Source organism: Hyla sarda, chromosome 2 (assembly GCF_029499605.1).
Source record: "Hyla sarda isolate aHylSar1 chromosome 2, aHylSar1.hap1, whole genome shotgun sequence".
Classification (NCBI taxonomy): Eukaryota; Metazoa; Chordata; class Amphibia; order Anura; family Hylidae; genus Hyla; species Hyla sarda.
In genome coordinates, this window is record NC_079190.1 from 492,755,867 (window position 1) to 492,778,377 (window position 22,511).

At 42.3% G+C, this 22,511-nt stretch overlaps 1 long non-coding RNA gene across 1 annotated transcript; it reads left to right on the forward strand.

Annotated features, from left to right (window-relative positions):
- The first annotated feature begins 11,584 nt into the window (after nt 1-11,584).
- LOC130358094 (uncharacterized) lies at nt 11,585-20,073 on the forward strand. Its single transcript, XR_008889413.1, has 3 exons — nt 11,585-11,657; nt 16,844-16,980; nt 19,938-20,073. It is a non-coding gene; the product is annotated as an uncharacterized LOC130358094 (long non-coding RNA).
- The last annotated feature ends 2,438 nt before the right edge of the window (nt 20,074-22,511 follow it).

Sequence of the window (22,511 nt, forward strand, 5' to 3'; positions counted from 1 at the left end):
TGAGGTCGGGATAAGAGGTCGGGATATGAGGACAGGATACGAGGATAAGATATGAGGATGACATATGAGGACAGGATATGAGGATGAGATATGAAGTCGGGATATGAGGATGAGATATGAGGACAGGATATGAGGATGGGATATGAGGACGAGATATGAGGATGGGATATGAGAACGGGATATGAGGATGAAATAGGAGGACGAGATTTGAGGACGGGATATGAGGACTGGATATGAGGAGAGAATATGAGGATGGGATACGAGGACGGGATATAAGGACGAGATATAAGCACAGGATATAGGAATGGAATATGAGGAAGGGATATGATGACAGAATAGTAAAATGGGATAGGAGGACAGGATCTGAGGGCAAGATATGAAGATGGGATATGTGGTTGGTATATGAGGATGAGATATAAGAACCGTATATGAGATTGGGTTATGAGGGTGTGATGCAAGGATGGAATCTGAAGAGAGGACATGAGGACGGGATGAGAGGACAGGATATGAGGAGAGGATATGAGGAGAGAATATGAGGACGGGATATGAGGAGAGGATATGAGGATGGGATATGAGGACAGGATATGAGGACGGGATATGAGGACTGGATATGAGGAGAGAATATGAGGACGGGATATGAGGACGGGATATAAGGACGAGATATAAGCACAGGATATAGGGATGGAATATGAGGAAGGGATATGATGACAGAATAGTAAAATGGGATAGGAGGACAGGATCTGAGGGTGAGATATGAAGATGGGATATGTGGTTGGTATATGAGGATGAGATATAAGAACCGTATATGAGATTGGGTTATGAGGGTGTGATGCAAGGATGGAATCTGAAGAGAGGACATGAGGACGGGATATGAGGATGGGATATGAGGACGGGATATGAGGAGAGGATATGAGGGCAGGCTCATCATTGTTGCTTTGCTCTCCCACAAGGTTTAGGTAGGAAGACCGGGTACTGCTGGGTACTCAGCTAGGAGTTTATAATCCAAAGAATATAACACTTGTTTCAGTGTCTATTGAGACAGTAAGTAGACCACAGAATGCCAAAGACTCCATTAGACAATGTTACTAAGGGTAAGTCCACATCTGAAACTACACTCTGATTGTGGTGTAGGTTGCAAACCGAAAAAACTAAATTTAGCCCCATGCGAAAACTACAACTCCCAGTATGCCCGGACAGCCAAAGGCTGTCCGGGCATGCTGGGAGTTGTAGTTTTGCAACAGCTGGAGGCACCCCTGGTTGGTAAACACTGCTTCATAGGGAAGAGGCACAATAAAAAAATATGCACTCCCCGACATGAGCACAATGTGAATGCCTAAACACGCGACATACTACATAGTCACCTAAGTGTCTTGTCATGGAGACAAACTTCTCCTGGATTCTGCAGAGCTCCTCCGGCATGCCTGCGCTTTATGATCAATCTGCATTCGGAGGCCGTCATCTTGTCCTGTCCTTACTTGCTCAGAACTCCCAGGAATGCATCGAGGCAGCTGCAAGCCTTCACAGGCTCTCCAGTCCTGGCAGTACAGCACGTCTCTCCTGTAACAAATCTACTTAAGACCATAAAATACATTTCTCTGGAGATTATCCGCTCTCCAATATGGATACGACTTCAGATAAACATTAAGATGAGATCTTCGCTTTGTTTGTTTGGCCCCCCGAATGGGATCTGTCACCTAGAGCGGCTACGTGTTATGTAACATGATGCAGACGTTCGGATGTACATGGATATTCGCAGGATCTGTTGGCACCCACTATTTAGTACGGAGGTCTCCAACCCAGTCCTCGAGGCCCACCAATACTTACAATACAATAATTCCAATGGAATGATGGTGGCCTTGATGACTCGGTTGGGGACCACTGGTTTAGTGGACTGTCATATATTGTACAAATAACCACAGGTGAACGCGGCCATATAGTGCTACCACCCTATATGAACCAATAGAGCAGGCCAGTTGCCAAGTGTATGGATGCTCAGCCATTGCTCCATTCATTCTCTATGGGGCTTACAAGCATTGTGGAGCACTGAACTTGGCAATATTGGGAAGCCCCATAGACAGTAAATGGAGAGGCAGAGCTGCTCTATTCGCTCAGGATACAATAGACCTCCATTCTCAAGTTCTCATTGGGCAGCCCCACTGCAAATATCGAAATGGGCCTCCTATAATGATGTCTGATTTTGCCCCCAGGACAGAAAGGTATGGTGGTTGTTTCCCCTTGCTTTCCATGACCCATTGGTCAATATTGCCCGCCATTACAGGGGTACTCCAGTGGAAACCTTTTTTTTTTTTTTTTTTTATGAACTGGTGCCAGAAAGTTAAACATATTTATAAATTACTTCTATTTAAAAATCGTAATCCTTCCAGTACTTATTAGCAGCTGTATGCTACAGAGGAACTTCTTTTCTTTTTGAATTTCTTTTTTGTCTTGTCCACTAGTGTTGAGCGGCATAGGCCATATTCGCATTCGCGATATTTCGCGAATATATGGACGAATATTCGTCATATATTCGCTAAATTCGTATATTCGTAATATTCGCGTTGTATTTTCGCATATGCGAAAATTCACGTATGAGAAAATTAGCACATGCGAAAATTAGCATATGCAAAAATTAGCATAAGCGAAAATTCGCAAATGCAAAAATTCGCATATGCGAAAATTCGAGCACCAGTCTCACACAGTAGTATTAAAGCCTTTTTACACCACACAAGCTGGAAGCAGAGAGGGATGGTCACTGTGATGTGTACTGTGAAAAAAACAAAAAACGAATATTCATCATTACGAATATATAGTGCTATATTCGCGAATATTCGCAAATTCGCGAATAAAATTCGCATTGCGAATATTCGTGAGCAACACTATTGTCCACAGTGCTCTCTGCTGACACCTCTGTCCATGTCAGGAACTGTCCAGAGCAGCATAGGTTTGCTATGGGGATTTTCTCCTGCTCTGTACAGTTCCTGATACGGGCATCAGGTGTCAGCAGAGAGCACTGTGGACAAGGCAAAAAATAAATTAGAAAATAAAAGAATTTCCTCTATAGCATAAAGCTGCTAATAAGTACAGGAAGGACAAATATTTTTTAATAGAAGCAATTCACAAATCTGTATAACTTTCGGGCACCAGTTGACTTAAAAATGTGTTTCCACCAGAGTACCCCTTTAACTTGCTAACAATGCAGTTCCCTGGAGAGAGGAGTTCTGCACAGGTTCTTACCTATAGATAAAGGAATGGGACCAACTAAGATAAGGCCCCTCACTCCAAGGGTCCTATAGCAGTCACATGTTCTGCCACATACCCTTGGATGTATGGGGTCATGATCTGATTAGCAATATGCATGAAGGCCATGACTGGCAGGAGGACCCTGGTACTGTTTATAAGGGGGAAATGTGGATACAGTCATCCTGTGTCTTGGCATTGTGATGGGTAACCCCAGCTACATGCATGTAAATGTGCTCCCTTCTCTCCAAGGGGCCCATAGCAGTCACATTGTCTGTCTCCATGATACGCACACCTTTGGTCCCAGCTGTCGGACTTCTAGGTATCATCTATCCTAAATAGAAGATAACATTTAATCGTGCATATTATGCTCATATTATATCAAATGAAGAAAATGTGCAGATGCTCCAGCTCCCAAATAGAAATAATATTTTAAAGTCCAAAATTTAATTAATCCATATTAAAAATAGGGAACAACAAAAATCCACGTGAGGTTAAAAACAAAGCTGAAACGCAGACGCGTTTCGAACCGTGCGGTTCTTAGTCATGGCACATTGTGCCATGACTAAGAACCGCACGGTTCGAAACGCGTCGGCGCTTCAGCTTTGTTTTTAACCTCACGTGGATTTTTGTTGTTCCCTATTTTTAATATGGATTAATTAAATTTTGGACTTTAAAATATTATTTCTATTTGGGAGCTGGAGCATCTGCACCTTTTCTTCATTTGATATTGTTCATACCAAGATGCGGCTTGGATTGCCGCTCCCTGCTCCCAGACTTTTCCTGATCCTCCTGTTAAGATGAAATCTTCAAGGCGGTGAGCTGGGTGACCACAGAATAACTCCAAACATGAAATGATTTAATAAAAAGTGCTAGTCACTATCTAAATAACATATATAAAAATATATATTTATCGAACAACATAAAGGTAAAGAACATGAGAAGCCGAGAGATGAAAGAACTGAACTTGATGTTTTATGTTGTGTGTGAGTGAATGTAAAGAATCCACAGGGTTGTGTTATGTGGGTGAGAAATCCCGTCATTCATAGAGTTACACTCCCGGCGTGATTTGTGGACACATGACACTTCTGAATTAGAAGGCGACAGATTATTTACATTCTTTGGCTGGAGGCAGCGCCGCAGGCCTCCGAGATGGAAATGGCCCATGTATAGATAAATGCCCCCCAGACATTGAGTATTGATGGTCCTAGGTCCATTGTGTGGTCGGTTGTGGGCCCAGGATCATTCTCCAGAAGTCCAGCCAAAGAAGGATCCTGGGCACCCAACCGACCACACAGTGGAATGGAGGAAATTTGAAGGTGCTGAACTGAAACTTCGGTGATGGAAGAAACATGGCTGCTCAGAAACACGTATGGGGTGACAAAATTCTTGTCACTTTCATGTATGTAACTTTAGGGTTGGTGCAAGATTTTTGCCACCCTAGACGAAAGCTAATTTTGCCAGGCCCACCTATTATCTCCGCCCTAACACTCCCCACCTTACTACTTACATACGGTAACAAACACCCTCCTTATGTAATCTCCTTACTAATGGGGTGACACACTGGAACAAACCTCCTCCTAATGTAATCACCATACCACTGGGGTCAAACACTATAACAAACCCTTTCGTTATGTAATCTTCTCACAACTGGAGTGACACACTGTAACAAATGCTGCTGGTGGTGGGGGTGGGGGTGGGGGGGTGGTTGTCGGGGGGGAGTGGTGCTGCCTGTGACTGTGTGGTTCGGATGCAGCCTGGCTAAGTTGCGGCAGGCAGAGCAGCACCCCCTCAAGAGGCCACTCTAGGCGGCTGCCTATTTTGCCTTTAGGCAGAGCCGGCCCTGTGTAACTTGGGGGATTCCAGTATGATGCTAAAAACTCTTACATGTAAAGGAGGTGACATAGTTATGTTGTAAATCACCTTGTTTTCCCAGAAGGTATTCATCTATATAGGTGGCGTCCGAAAATAAAACAATTCTACGAAACCTGAGACATAAACATTGATGTCTCAATACTGAAAGACACAGGGAATAACACATCAAAGTCAACGGAGGACACAATACGCACATTACATAGTACACGTACGTGTCAAGTCGTAGTCTACAACTATTATGTATCTGTAATATTTCGCAACTCCAAAAATACACAACATCCGGGCTTTAGTGTATCCTGTGTCCTGACTGGGCCTTCTCTAAGAGGTCTCGAAATGTTTTGGTTGTATCTATCTATCCATTAGAGGGGAAAAAGGTGTCCTTATACAGGTCATAGAGATTAGACTGGGTCACGGTGAAGTTCTATTGAGAGGTCAAACATCTCATATTCCAATGGAAATCTTCAATACAACATTCTAGAGCAGTGGTTCTCAACCTTTTTTTGCCTGAGTACCCCTTGACAGCCCATTCCCCAAAAATTGTACCCCCATATTAGAGACATTTTGTAATGATTATAGTATAATTCATATGCTTTACTTTGCTCTATAACAGGCCCCATGTTCCTTTCCCTATCTCCCCAGTCCCCCGATTTACAGATGACGTCTTCTCTAACCGGAGTTGTTTACTTTTCTTTTCTTCCCTATCTGGCCTAGACCGCCATTAAGATTTCTCCCACAGAAGACTTCTCCACAGAACCAGCCAAACAAACATTTTAGGCTTCTTTCTGCAGTACAATACCCGCCTATTTACAAACTCCCCATGTTTATTGTAACACCCTTCAGTAATAGTACCCGCTTTGCATCCCCATAAAGTTGTTAGGTCCCCTCTGTACCCCCAAATATAGCTGTAAACCCCCAAACTGCCCCCATTTATAGTTGTTGGTCACCATACTGTCCCGCTTTGATGCTCCATTGCTCCTCTGGTCTGTGGACCTATTGCTTTGGCTCATAGAAGTAGGTCCCCGGTCTGCAGGGGCAGTGGAGCAGCAAAGCTGATGGTAGTTACTGCCCACAGCAGCCCAGTGCCCACAGCAGCCCAGTGCCCGCGCTTCCCCTTTGCTGTCCTCCTGCTCTGCTCCTCGGTGCACTGACGTCAGCCGACCATTTCTTTCAAAGTGGTCCAGACCAGTAACCAATGGCTGTGGCTGCCATTATTATTTTTTTTTTCAAGTACCCCCTGGAGAACTGCTAAGTACCCCTGGGGGTACTTGTACCCCAGGTTGAGAACCACTGTTCTAGAGGGTTGTTTCACCAGCTTCGAATGATTTGTGCACACTACAAATGTATTGTAAATTCTTGCCCGACATGCTCAGCTGGTTCAATTTGACAATCTGTCAAAGTTAGGCGAGCAAGTGATTCTAATGGTAGAATTGGGCCTACCATAGGAAGTACAGGGCCACAGGGCTACTATAGGAAGCTCCTATTATAAAAGATTTTATCTTATACAAGTGTAGTAGCCACAGGTGGTGTAGGGAAATACCTGACCACTTTGTGACGCCAGGGAACCGTTATCCTATATACGGTCCAAGGTTGCAGACAGCTTCTCCTGGGCCAGATACAGGAAGTTAAGGAACACACCAACGTCAGGTTACGGATAACTGTCTTTACCTAGCTGGGTGCAGATGGTATTACACAGACAGTGCTGGGTGAGAAGATGCAGCATAACCCCCTTGGGAGCCCTGTTGCCTTTGTGGTGAGGAACTGTGTGGAAAGCCTTGTGGGGTGTAGGTTAGTTGGGGTGTTGCTGTTCTAGATACTGAAAGGGCACTGTTAACCCTTGTCACTCGTGATGCCAGGGTGAGGGTTAAAACTCTGTAGTGATGCTGGGCCTATCGCCACCCTTCCCAAGAGCGATAGGTGAGTGTAGAATAAATAGATTGTCCACAGCAGTGCTGAACTTAAAACTTGCGGAATCTTTACTGAAGATTTTCTGTATTTGCAATAACAGTAACAGACCAGATAACAGAGTCTATTGAAACAGCACAGCAGTGATTGACAGATGCTTAGGACCGGAAAGTTCTCTTTAGCTTTAGAGAATTGTATTTGCATAGATCTGCTGGATTTAGGGGTTTGATTAGGTCCGGAGATCTTGCTGAGGTAACAGGGAATTGTATGAACTATCCGTCTCTAGCGCAGGCCTAGGCCTAGTAATTTGTCTTGTAAGCTGCGGAGGTCCTACCTCATCCAGAGTCAGCAACCCAAGAGCGAAGAGAGCGATCAAGATGGCGCAGCTCCCTTATATGGGCAGGGGCTGGCCGGTTTGGATTGGTCCAATCAGCTGTCACTCACCGTTACATTGCATTGTGGGTGATCACATGTCATGAGAACCACCAAAGGTCCTTCAGCAAACCATAGAGTTCTGAACTAAGTCACATGACCCGCAGGTCCTGCGACGCTAACAAGGTAGGAATCTTTAATAGACATATTTACATTTTTTACTTACATAAATATAAACTAACTATGGGGTGACGAGGGGCTAACTAAGGTAGAGGACCCCCACTGTTCCTAGGGACTCTGTCTTTGGGGACCCCACCACAAGGTAATGTATGAAATAACGTACCGGGACACCACACTTTGCTGGGACTTGTGGTGCTTTCACCAAATGAATTGATAATTACTTGTAAGACGGGTTGATTGATCCTGGTAGCTAGGGTTCTGTCAACGTCTTGTAGCCTCCTCTTGCACTTGCACCGTGCGGGTGATCTTTGCAGAATGACTGGATTGGATAAATTTGATCTAGGACTTCCCTTGAGGCGTCAACACACAACACACCTTAACCACACTAATGCTCAGACTGAGCTCAACTCTGAACTGGGGCAACAACTCCCCCCCACTACACTATATGGGCTAGAATTTAGTGGTTCCCATTGGCAGACAGGGTCACATGGGGTACACTGCTCTCTTAACTCCTTAACGACGCAGGCTGTGGGAAAAAAAAGTGCAGGAACTCCATTCCCATGCGTTACTGCAGGTCTTCAGTCCTGCCCAGTGGGGGTGCTAAACGTTGAAAGCTCACAGACAATGAGGTCAGATCCATTGTTTGGGGGTCATGACCAAATATTACCTCTACATAGTTTACATACATGATCAAATTCTTCTGCAGTGTTTCCTTTTTATGTACACTACATCAGGACACACTTTAAAAAAGGAGGACTAAAAACCAGCAATGCCTTAGAAGTGTATTCCATGAAAAACCAATTTCTCTTATGTCAACTGGTTTCAAAAAGTTGAACAGATTTGTAAAGTACTTCTATTAAAAAATCTTAATCCTACCAGTACTTATCAGCTGCTGAAATTGAGTTGTTCTTTTGTGTCTGACACCTCTGTTTGTCTCAGGAACTGTCCAGAGCAGAAGCGGTTTCTTATGGGGATTTGCTGCTACTCTGGACAGTTCCTGAGACAGACAGAGGTGTCAGCAGAGAGCACTGTTGTCAGACAGAACAAAACAACTCAATCCTACCAGTACTTATCAGCTGCTGAAGTTAAGATTTTTTTAATAGAAGTCATTTACAAATCCTTTCAACTGTCTGGAGACAGTTGATATGAAGAAAATTTTTTTTTTTCATGGAATACCCCTTTAACATAAGACCCTATATAGCATATGTGCTAATGTAGATCTATATAGCTACAAAAAAGGACATTTCAATATCAAATAAGAATAGAAAGTTAGGTGAAGTATGGACTGTCACAGCCAAAGAGGGACAATTAGTATGCCATCTGTTTCCCTCCACATATATATGTCAATGATGACAATTACGCAATGGCTACACAATGGGAACCCTTCAAGTCTCCCTTGTAGGTAGATTCGAAAGGTACCATGTTATGCAAGCCTCTTTGAAGGTGGCCATACACATTAGATGTCAGCCGAGCTTAAAGCTATGGGAAGTGTTGGACAATTAGCCTATATCTGTGGGGACCACCCAACTCTCCAACAACGGTCAATGTTGGAGGAAAGAAGTAAGCATGCATGGCAATCGGGAGTGGAGAGGAATAGCTGCCAAGTGAGCAAGCGTTCAGCTATTTTGCCCCTATTCCAGTACAAATTTTTTTTTTAGATGGTGTAGGGGGATAAAAAAACAAATTGTATTCACCCCCCCCCCCCCCCAAGGGTCCCCTGCAGCTCTTGTTCCAGTGCCTTCCGGTCCCCCGCTAAGACACAACATCGGAACAGGAAATGTCCGTTCAGTGAGACCAGTCATTGTAAGTGGACAGATCCAGCTAAGGCTGGGTTCACGGGCCAGTATGAGGGCTCATTTTTTGCGCAGTGTTTTGAAGTTTTTATAGGTACTATTTTTGTATTGATCTGACTTTTTGATCGCTTTTTATTAATTTTTTCATGATATAAAAAGTGACCAAAAAGACGCTATTTTGGACTTTTTTTGCGTGTACGCCATTGACCATGCGGTTTAATTAACAATATATTTTTATAGTTTGGACAATTCCACACGCGGCGATACCACATATGTTTATTTTTATTTTTATATACACAGTTTTTTTTTAATGGGAAAAGGGGGGTGATTCAAACTTTTATTATGGAAGGGGTTAAATGATCTTTATCAACTTTTTTTTTTGCAGTGTTATAGCTCCCATAGGGGGCTATAACATTACATACACTGATCTTTTATTCTGATCCCTGCAGAGCCATAGCTTTGCATGGATTAGCGAGATAGGGGCTCGATTGCTCAAGCCTGTAGCTCAGGCTTGGCGCAATCAAATGCCGATCGGACGCGACGGAGCAAGGTAAGGGGGTCTCCGTTCGCATCCTAGCTGATCGGGACATTGCGATTTTATCGCAATAGTCCCGATCAGCCCGACTGAGCTGCCGGGAAGCGTTTACTTTCATTTTTCAACTTTGATCGCTGCGTCTAAAGGGTTAATAGCGCGCGGCACAATGATCGGTGCCGCACGCTATTAGCCCAGGGTCCCGGCTATCGTTAGCAGCCGGGACCGACCCAGGTGTGACCCCGTTTTAAACACCGTGACCGGGCAAGGGGCGTACAGGTAGAAAAAAAAACATATACATTTTTAACTTTTCATACCATTATGAATAAAGTTTCACTTGTTCGATTGAAATTCCAAGAAAAAAATGGTGCAAAGTCAAAAACCGTATGGTGCAAATCAGATGGATCCGTACGCACATACGGTTCTGTACGGTTCCCATTAACTCCCATGTTAAAGAAAAACATATACGTTTCAATACGTTTTTTCACACGGACCAAAAACCGTGGTAGGGTGCATGCATGTTTTCAGGCTACTGTTGCCGGATCCGGCTGGGGTACGGGAGCACACGGTTTTCCCCTCCCCCAGCCGGATCCGGCAGCCGTAGCCTGAAAACGTGGAGTGCATGCACCCTACAGGACCTAAAACCGTAGTATACTACGGTTTTAGGTCCAGTCCCAAAACCGGATATGGGGCAGAAATGAGCCGAATCGTCTGGGGTACGAGAGCGCACGGTTTTCCCCTCCCCCAGCTGAATCCGTCAGCCGTAGCATGGGGTGTGCATGCAACCGTAGGCTACTGTTTTGGGTACGGGAAAAAAACTGACAAAACCTTACAGGATGCGAAACGGACACAACCTGATGCATCGTTTGGCATATGGTTCCGTATGTTTTTCAAATGGGAAAATTTATACGGGAACTGTATTGCAAAAACGTGGTGTGAACTCAGCCTAAAAAGACTCTTCTCAGAAGTAGCCACAAGTGGTGAGGAGCAGGGGACCGAAAGGAACTGAAATGATGACTGTGGGTGACTGGGTAGGTGGGTATGAATTGTTTTTACAGCTTTCGCAGTAACATATTGTAATGCTTTTGATTCTGGATTACCCCTAAATGTATGGCCAAACCAAGGTTACGATTGATCCCGCATCCTTCCTTATGCCTCTTGGCCGGAGTGATTGAGGGATTGGCAGCTCTGGCATCGGGTGGAAACACATTCTGTGGCTTTGAATAAAAAAGTAAAACAGATGACCAGCCTAACCCTCCACCCATACAAAACTCCAAAACCTTCTGCATCTATGTAAAGAATGAGGAATACACACTGGTATGCGGTCGACAATACCAGGAGTTTCTAAGAAACTCAACTAAGTAAACTCCAAGACTAAAAATAAGACCCAACTTCTGTAATGTGAAGTTACCCTGGAGACTAATGTGTAAATCTAGAGTCCTGTTACTGGAGAAATGTAGGAGGAAGTGAGAACGTCTTAAGGAGAAGTGAGAGTGGAGCACCGGCCTTAGCAACCAATCTTGTATAGGAATATGGGGGGAGATTGATCAAAACCTGTGTAGATGAAAAGCGGCCCAGTTGCCCATAGCAACCAATCAGATCGCTTCTTTCATTTTGCAGAGGCCTTGTTAAAAGTGAAAGCAGTGATCTGATTGGTTGCTATGGGCAACTCAGCAACTTTTCCTCTGGACAGGTTTTGATAAATCTCCACCATGCTGTATACGTGCGGGTTCCACATTCCTTTGCTGATATTTTTAGTGTTCCAGGTTACAGCGTGAATGATAACACCCGGGGCTAGAACACCTTCCCTTATACGCTGCCACATCTCCAATAAACTGTGCTGTCCATACCATAGAGCCCTAGGGTTACCACCTTTGTTGCTAAAATGTTTTAAAAAAAATACTCGCCATGCAGTAATTTGCATAAATAATTATATATGCGTGACATCACAGGTAGAGATGAGCGAACTTACAGTAAATTCGATTCGTCACGAACTTCTCGGCTCGGCGGTTGCTGACTTTTCCTGCATAAATTAGTTCAGCTTTCAGGTGCTCCCGTGGGCTGGAAAAGGTGGATACAGTCCTAGGAGACTCTTTCCTAGGACTGTATCCACCTTTTCCAGCCCACCGGAGCACCGGAAAGCTGAACTAATTTATGCAGGAAAAGTCAGCAACCGCCGAGCCGAGAAGTTCGTGACGAATCGAGTTTACTGTAAGTTCGCTCATCTCTAATCACAGGATACACATATGCGGGGGACATTTTGTCCTATTCTGACCCCTATAACTTTTTTTTTTCTCCTTATACGGGTCTGTATGAGGGCTAATTTTTTGCTCCCAGATCTGCATTTTTTAACAGTACCATTTTTGTTTCAATGTGACTTTTTGATCGCTTTTTTTTTTTTATTAATACCGCTTTTTTTTAAATACATTTTTTATTACATTTTATTAAATTTAAAGGGGTACTCTGGTGGAAAACTTTTTTTTTTTCTTTTAAATCAACTGGTGCCAGAAAGTTAAACAGATTTGTAAATGACTTCTATTAAAAAAAATCTTAATTCTTCCAGTACTTATTAGCTGCTGAATACTACAGAGGAAATTATTTTCCTTTGGGAACACAGAGGTCTCTGCTGACATCATGACCACAGTGCTCTCTGCTGACCTCAGGAGAAAATCCCCATAGCAAACATATGCTGCTCTGGACAGTTCCTAAAATGGACAGAGATGTCGGCAGAGAGCCCTGTGCTCGTGATGTCAGCAGAGAGCACTGCGTTCCGAAAAGAAAAGAATTTCCTCTGTAGTATTCCGCAGCTAATAAGTACTGGAAGGATTAAGATTTTTTTTAATAGAAGTCATTTACAAATCTGTTTAACTTTCTGGCACCAGCTGATTTAAAAACAAAAAAAAGTTTTCCACAGCAGTACCCCTTTAATAAATGTTACTACATACAACTCCCAGCATGCCCTGATACAGCCTGTGGCTCAGCAGCTGCCCCAAACCAAAACTACAACTCCCAGCATGTTGGACTATATAGTAGTATATAGTATAGGTCAGTATTTCCCAACCAGGGGTGGTTCCAGCTGTTGCAAAACTACAACTCCCAGCATGCCCGGACAGCCAACGGCTGTCCGGGCATGCTGGGTGTTGTAGTTTTGCATCAGGTGAAGCCACCCCTGGCTGGGAAACACTGGTATAGGTTATGGTGCAACATTCCGGGAGTTGGAGGATTGGTTGGATAAATACTGGCCATTGCATGGCCGGTATTTTTTATATAAAAATACCGGCAGGGTGGCCAAAATACCGTCTGTGCCGGTAAAATACCGTCCAGGTGGCGACCCTATAGAGCTCATGATACTTTTCTAATAGTGTCTTCATCTTCAGACATGTTCTCTACATGATGCTGTCAGTCACGTACATAGAAGAACAGGGGCCCCCATAGCAAAATCGCAATGGGCTTCCTATTTTAACGTATACATTTTACCCACCAGGACAGAAGGGTCTGGTGTTTAATTCCCCTTTCTTTCCATGTCCCATTGGTCAATATTTTCTGACAATTCAGTTCTCTGGAGGGAGGAGTTCTACACGGTTTCTTACCTATAGATAAAGGAATGAGGCCAACGAAGACAGGGCCCCATCTCTCCAAGGGCCCCATAGTAGCCACCTGGTGTGCCACATACCCTCGGATGTATGGGGTCATGCTCTGGTTAGCAATATGCATGAGGGCCATGACTGGCAGGAGGACCTCGGCATTGTTTATAAGGCAATAGTCGCCCTTATAATAGTAGATACAGTCATTGTGTGTCATTGTGATGGGTAACTATAGCACCCCAGATACTTGCATGTAAATGTGCTGCCAAATAATGGAGGTTCTGACGTGCTATGAGGGGTGACATGCTATAAAAGATGAAGAAAGAAGTAAAAGAGAATGATCTCCCTCACACCCAGCGGTCGCTCCACCCATTGAAGCACAGACAGGCTCCCTCTGAACACCTGATTAGTGATGTAATGTCTCGGGCCACACTGCAACTTCGGAAAACCTGAGAAGACACTCATTTTGTATGCTGTTAAAAAATAAACATCGGGGCAGAAATCACATAAGAATTTGCGAGACCACCATGAAACACAGGTAAAGACTCTATATTAAGAACTACACTAACTTTACAGCCCATGTAGCCTAGTCAAAGAGAATAACCCTGAATAACCCTTTAGACACTTCATAGTAGTATTTTTCAATTAACGCATGGTGGGATTAGTCATTTTATGAGTGTGTTATTTGGTTACTACACTGCCATATTATTTGGTCATGATATTGCATGGTAGTATTACGTAGACATATTATGGTAGTATAATTCCGTCAATGTACGGAGGCATTATTCATTCATTATATGGCCATATTATGGATTTATAATTTAGCCATTTAATTGCTGTATTTGGTCACTGGTTGATGATAGCATTCAGTTAATGTATGGCAGTATTAGTCATGGCAAGTTTCATTCAGCTACTGTATGGTGGTATCATTTCATCACTCCAAGGTGGTATTATTCAGTCACTGTATGTTGTTATTATTCCATCATTCCAAGGTGGCATTATTCGGTCACTTTACGGTGGTATTACTCCATCACCCCAACATGGTATTATTCAGTCACTGTACAATGGTATTACTTTACCACTACTCCATTATAATGGTATTATTCCATTATTTTAAGACGGTATTATTCAGTCACTGTAGGGTGGTATTACTCCATCACCCCAACATGGTATTATTCAGTCACTGTACAATGGTATTACTTTACCACTACTCCATTATAATGGTATTATTCCATTATTTTAAGACGGTATTATTCAGTCACTGTAGGTTGGTATTACTCCATCACTCCAAGATGGTATTATTCAGTCACTGTGCAGTGGTATTACTCCATAACTCTTAGGCTAAGTTTCCACTTGGTTTTTTTTCTGGCAGTTTTTGGAAAACTGCCACTGCAGTTTTTGAGCCAAAGTCAGAAGTGGATCCATAAGGGAGGAGAAGTGTAAGTGCTTCCTTTATATGTCCTATTCCTTTTGAATACACTTCTGGATTTGGCTCAAAAACTGCATTGGCAGTTTTCCAAAAACTGCCAGAAAAAAAACCAAGTGGAAACTTAGCCTTAGACAGCATTATTCAGTCACTGTATGGTATTTTTTTCCCTAGCCTTTCAAGATGGTATTAACCAGTCACTGTATGGTGGTATTACTCCATCACTCTTAGATGGTATTATTCAGTCACTGTATGGTGGTATGTTTTTTAGCACTCCAAGACAGTATCATTCATTCTCCATACGTTGGTATTACTCAATCATTCAAAAGTGATTTTATTCAGTCACTGTATGGTTGTATTACTCCAAGATGGTATTGTTTAGGCCTGTGTATGGTGGTATTTCTCTATCATTCAATGACGGTATTATTCAGTCACTGTATGGTGGTATTTCTCTATAATTCAATGACGGTATTATTCAGTCACTGTATGGTGGTATTTCTCTATCACTCCAAGATGGTATTATTTAGTCACTGTATGGTGGTATTTCTCTATCACTCCAAGGTGGTATTATTCAGTCACTGTACGGTAATATTACTCCATCACTCCAAGTTGGTATTATTCAGTCACTGTACAGTAATATTACTCCATCACTCCAAGGTGGTATTATTCAGTCACTGTACGGTAATATTACTCCATCATTCCAAGTTGGTATTATTCAGTCACTGGACAGAAATATTACTCCATCACTCCAACGTGGTATTATTCAGTCACTGTACAGTAATATTACTCCATCACTCCAAGGTGGTATTATTCAGTCACTCTAAGATAATATGACTCCATCATTCCAAGGTGGTATTATTCAATCACTGTACGGTAATATTACTCCATCACTCCAAGGTGGTATTATTCAGTCACTGTACGGTAATATTACTCCATCACTCCAAGGTGGTATTATTCAGTCACTGTACGGTAATATTACTCCATCACTCCAAGGTGGTATTATTCAGTCACTCTAAGATAATATGACTCCATCATTCCAAGGTAGTATTATTCAGTCACTGTACAGTGGTTTTATTCTATCAATCCAAGACGGTATTATTCAGTTACTGTACAGTGGTTTTATTCTATCACTCCAAGACGGTATTATTCAGTCACTGTACGGTGGTTTTATTCTATCACTCCAAGACGGTATTATTCAGTCACTGTACGGTGGTTTTATTCTATCACTCCAAGACGGTATTATTCAGTGACTGTACGGTGGTTTTATTCTATCACTCCAAGACGGTATTATTCAGTCACTATACCGTGGTTTTATTCTATCACTCTAAGACGGTATTATTCAGTCACTGTACGGTGGTTTTATTCTATCACTCCAAGACGGTATTATTCAGTCACTGTACGGTGGTTTTATTCTATCACTCCAAGACGGTATTATTCAGTCACTGTACGGTAATATTTCTCCATCACTCCAAGACGGTATTATTCAGTCACTGTACTGTGGTTTTATTCTATCACTCCAAGACGGTAATATTCAGTCACTGTACGGTAATATTTCTCCATCACTCCAAGACGGTATTATTCAGTCCTGTATGGTGGTTTTAGTCTATCACTCCAAGACGGTATTATTCAGTCACTGTACGGTGGTTTTATTCTATCACTCCAAGACGGTATTATTCAGTCACTGTACGGTGGTATATTTTATTTTTTATTTCACTGACACATGCTTTATAACAGTGCAGTTTTTTTTTTGCATCACTAGTAAAAACCGCCCCCCCCCCCAGCGTTAGTCTGTGACCAACAAAATATGCGCTCATCATACATCGCTCCCTATCACCCTAGTGCTCAGCTCACACATCAGATTGTGCCGTGTTAACCTAGTTTAACCATTACCTTTACATAATAAATTGCTTACATATCCACTGAAGTGTTCTGTCATCACCAGGCCTCGGGCAGTAGGGGGAATTTTGCATAGAACAAGGAGCGGCCGAGGAATGAACATTTACTGGAACCCTGCGCACTCTGCCCTGTGGCCGTGATGATGTAAGCGCCGATCATCTGATGGCAAACCGCAGAACATAGGTAGGTTGCATCATATCACAGCCATGAACTTGGGTACAAGCTATCAATTATTATTTACAATGTAGTGTTATGAGGTATAAACCGCAGGGGGTAGGACACACCTTACGTTACAGTATCCAAAAAAAATACATTGATAACAGTGAACAATAGCGATCAGAAGGGCCAGGGCCTCGCCATAGAGATAGCAGTGCACCTAGACCAGTGTTTTCCAAAAAGTGTGCCTCCAGCTGTTGCAAAACTACAACTCCCAGCATGTCCAGACAGCCTTCGGCTGTCTGGGCATGCTGGGAGTTGTAGTTTTGCAACAGTTGAAGGCACAGGGAGAGATGTATCAAAACCTGTATAGAGGAAAAGTTGCTGAGTTGCCTATAGCAACCAATCAGATCACTTCTTTCATTTTTGAAAAGGCCTAAGGAAAATGAAAGAAGCGATCTGATTGGTTGCTATGGGCAACTCAGCGACTTTTCCTCTGGACAGGTTTGGATAAATATCCCCTACAGTGTTTGGGAAACAATTACCTAGACTTTAAGGGGGTCCAGAAATATATGAAAATATAGGAATATTTTGAAAAAAAAATTCTGCAATGTGTCACCTAACTTTTAATAAGAAATGGTATTTAAAGGGGGGTTTCCTATGTCATAACCATAGGATTTGCCTGTTGTTATTTGATGGTGGGGGCAGAAGTCCCCAAACCCGGTCCTCAAGGCCCACCAGCGATGGTTTGAAGTTTTCTCTGTTCTAATCCAATGGAGTAACTAAAAAAAAAAAGCCTGTAATGTTGGTTTGTGTAGATATACATTGTGTAATATTTAATTTGTCCTGTGGGGGTGCTGTAGGAAAATGTAAAACCTGATCTCTGGGGGCCCTAGCAGGAGAGAGAACCCTTCTGATCAGCTTATTGTTGAGGAGGCCTTCTAACAAAGAGAGCATATATATATATATATATATATATATCTCACTTTGGAGGACTTGTCCTGTCCTTGATTAGACAGACACTGTAATACTTCATTTGCCCTGTGGGGGCGGTGCAGAGAAATTGAACACTTATTGCCAGGTTTGCCTATAGATTATAGCTGAGCTCTCGGAGTCCCAGCAGGAGAAAAAAAACTTTGTGATCAGCTTATTGTCAAGGAGGAACTGTCCTCTCCTTGATTAGACAGACACTGTGTAATACTTAATTTGCCCTGTGGGGGAGCTGTAGAAAAGTGTAACACTTACTGTCAGGCTTCCCTATAGATTACAGCTGATCTCTGGGAGTGGCAAACATTATGGTCAGCTGATTGTTAAGGAGGACTTGTCCTGTCCTTGATTAGATAGACACTGTGTAATACTTATTACCTCCACTGGGGGTGCTGCAGAAAAACGTAACACTTACTGCTCGGTTTCCCTATACAGCTGATCTCTGGGGGTCCCAACATTGCAGAAAATGTGTGATCACCTTATTCTCAAGAAGGCCTTCTAACAGAGTGGTTATAAAGAGTATCTATCACTCTGGAGGACATGTCATGTCCTTTGTTACAGACGTCTCCAACCCAGTACGCAGGGCCTACCAACAGTCTCAGATTCTAATTTTACCTTGTTCTATTCCAAAGAAGTATATGGAAAAATGGAATGCTGCAAACCACTACTTTAGTAGAAATACACTGTGTGATTTTAAATTTGCCCTGTGAGGGCGCTGCAGAAAAAATGGACACTTCCTCAAGGTTTCAGCTGATCTCTAGGGGTCCCAGCATTGGAGAAAATTTGTGATCAGCTTACTCTTAAGAAGGCATCTAACAGAGTATTTATTACTCTGGAGGACTTATACTTTCCTTGATCAGACCGACAATGTGTAATACTTAATTTGCCCATTGGGAGTGCTGTAGAAAAACTGAACACTTACTGCTATGTTTCTCTATACAGCTGATCTCTGAGGGTCCCAGCAGGGGGGGAAACTTTGTGATCAGCTTATTGTCAAGGAGGCCATCTAGGAAGTAGGGATTGTCTAAATGAGAGAACCCCTTCAAAATATGTAGTTGTTATTTGGTCCCTGTATGTTGTTCTCATTTGAGCACCATAGGGTTAAGTATATCTTAGTGGCAGCACAGTGTTACTGTATATAATTGTATTTGGCCAATATATGGCATCATTATTTTGACACCATACAGTATGGTGCAACAAATCGCTCCTCTTCCTGGTCAACCATTTGATTGGAACCAGGAGAAAAAACAGAAAATTGTCGACCCATGCATGGGCACTCTTCATTATAGTCTATGGGAGGTGGTTAGTTACAACAGGCCTGGTGCAAGGATTTTTGCCACCCTAGGCAAAAGCAAATTTTGCCGCCCCTTGACCCGGCCCATTGGCTCCGCACTTTGAGATGCCCTGCCTTACTACTGGGGTGACACACTGTAACAAACCTGCTCCTCAAGTAATCTCCTTACTACTGGGGTTACACACTGTAAAAAAAAAAACTCCTCCTAATGTAATCTCCTTACTACTGGGGTTACGCACTGTAAAAAAAAAACTCCTCCTAATGTAATCTCCTTACTACTGGGGTGGCGGGGTTTTGCTGGATGGATGGGTGCTTCGGATGCTGCCTAACTTTATTGTTGTGGGCAGAGCGGCACCCCAGTCAAGAGTGTGCTCTAGGCAGCTGCCTATTTTGCCTATAGGCAGCGCCAGCCCTGAGTTAAAACCATGATATGGCCAAAGATTAGGGTCTACATTACGATCACCATGGCATTCTTTAGAAAGTCAATGTCAATACCCTACTAGGAAATTCTTTCTTCATACAGGGAAGTCACTGATTTGAGACCTCCACCAATTACAGAGGAGCTGCAAAGAGTGTCTCTCGCTCTGGAGGACCCACTTTGTCCTTGTATTACATGAACAGCTAATTTCAGTGGGCACCATGCAATGCTTCTTTTCCCCTATGGCGGCGCTGCAGAGAAGTTGAACATTTTCTTTCCCCACAGTACACAGCTGATTAATGGAGCAATTTACAATGAAATGTATCAGCAAACGCCAGCTGGGAAAACCTTTCCAAAATAATGAAGAAGGAAACGGATCTCTATGCAAAGTGATACGGCATAAAATAGTAATAAATATTTACTCCGGTCAGACTAATCTGTGCCTCTTGTGTCAATAAATCTGACTCAGTTCTTTTCAAAAGGCTCTTTATATGAGGCCAAAAAAATCTAGAGTACAAGAAGAACCCACATGAATAAGCAGCTTATAACATCTGCAAGTGTACTGGGTATGTAAAGCATGGCGATTAAATCACAGAAATGGAAAACACTTGTCAGGCTGTGTATGCCAACAAGAAATCTGCGCAGACCACGTATACAAACGCCGTATACAGCATCTAGACTACTGTAAGCAATGCATTGTTTGGAGCAATGATGGCACCGCTGCAAAACTAACCCAATAAATTGGTGAGGATTCTGGAAAAAAAGGGATAGGCATAAAGCTATCCTCCATATAAGATAGGGATAGGCATAAGGATATTCTTCACATAAGATAGTGATAGGCACAAGGCTATCCTTAATATAAGATAGGGATAGGCATAAGGCTATCCTTCATATAAGATAGGGAAATAGGTTTAAGGCTATCCTTCATATAAGATAGGGATAGGCATAAGGCTATCCTACATGTAAGATAGGGATAGGCATAAGGCTATCCTTCATATAATATAAGGATAGACATAAGGCTATTCTTCATATAAGATAGGGATAGGCATAAGGTTATCCTCCATGTAAGATAGGGATAGGCATAAGGCTATCCTACATGTAAGATAGGGATAGGCATAAGGCTATCCTTCATATAAGATAAGGATAGACATAAGGCTATTCTTCATATAAGATAGGGATAGGCATAAGGTTATCCTCCATGTAAGATAGGGATAGGCATAAGGCTATCCTTCATATAAGATAAGGATAGACATAAGGCTATCCTTCATATAAGATAAGGACAGGCATAAGGCTATCCTTCATATAAGATAGGGAAATAGATATAAGGCTATTCTTCATATAAGATAGGGATAGGCATACGGCTATCCTTCATTTAAGATAGGGAGATAGGCATAAGGCTATCGTTCATAGAAGATAGGGATAGGCATAAGGCTATCCTTCATACAAGATAGGGATAGGCATAAGGCTATCCTTCATACAAGATAGGGATAGGCATAAGGCTATCCTTCATACAAGATAGGGATAGGCATAAGGCTATCCTTCATACAAGATAGGGATAGGCATAAGGCTATCCTTCATACAAGATAGGGATAGGCATAAGACTATCCTTCACATAAGATAGGGAAGTAGATATAAGGCTATTCTTCATATAAGATAGGGATAGGTATAAGCCTATCCTTCATATAAGATAGGGATAGGCATAAGGCTATCCTTCATATAAGACAGAGATAGGTATAAGGCTATCCTTCATCTAAGATAGGGATATGTATAAGTCTATCCTGTGTATGCCAACAAGAAATCTGCGCAGACCGCGTATACAAACGCCGTATAGAGCATCTAGACTACTGTAAGCAATGCATTTTTTGGAGCAATGATGGCACCGCTGCAAAACTAACCCAATAAATTGGTGAGGATTCTGGAAAAAAAGGGATAGGCATAAAGCTATCCTCCATATAAGATAGGGATAGGCATAAGGTTATCCTTCACATAAGATAGGGATAGACATAAGGCTATTCTTCATATAAGATAGGGATAGACATAAGGCTATCCTTAATATAAGATAGGGATATGCATAAGGCTATCCTTCATATAAGATAGGGAAATAGGTATAAGGCTATCCTTCATATAAGATAGGGAAATAGTTATAAGGCTATCCTTCATATAAGATAGGGATAGGCATAAGGCTATTCTACATGTAAGATAGGGATAGGCATAAGGCTATCCTTCATATAAGATAAGGATAGACATAAGGCTATTCTTCATATAAGATAGGGATAAGCATAAGGTTATCCTCCATGTAAGATAGGGATAGGCATAAGGCTATCCTTCATATAAGATAAGGATAGACATAAGGCTATCCTTCATATAAGATAAGGACAGGCATAAGGCTATGCTTCATATAAGGCTATCCTTCATACAAGATAGGGATAGGCATAAGGCTATCCTTCATACAAGATAGGGATAGGCATAAGGCTATCCTTCATACAAGATAGGGATAGGCATTAGTGTTGAGCGGCATAGGCCATATTCGAATTCGCGAATATTCGCGAATATATGGACGAATATTCGTCATATATTCGCGAATATTCGCATATTCGTAATAATATCGTTTTATTTTCGCATATGCGAAAATTAACATATACGAAAATTATCATATTAAAAATTAGCATACGCGAAAATCCGCATATGCGAAAATTAGCATATGCTAATTTTCGCATATGCGAATTGTCGTCCGGCAGTCTCACACAGTAGTATTAGAGCCTTCTTTATACCACACAAGCTGGAAGCAGAGAGGGATGATCACTGTGATGTGTGCTGTGAAGAAAAAAAAAATAAAAAAAAACGAATATTCGTAATTAC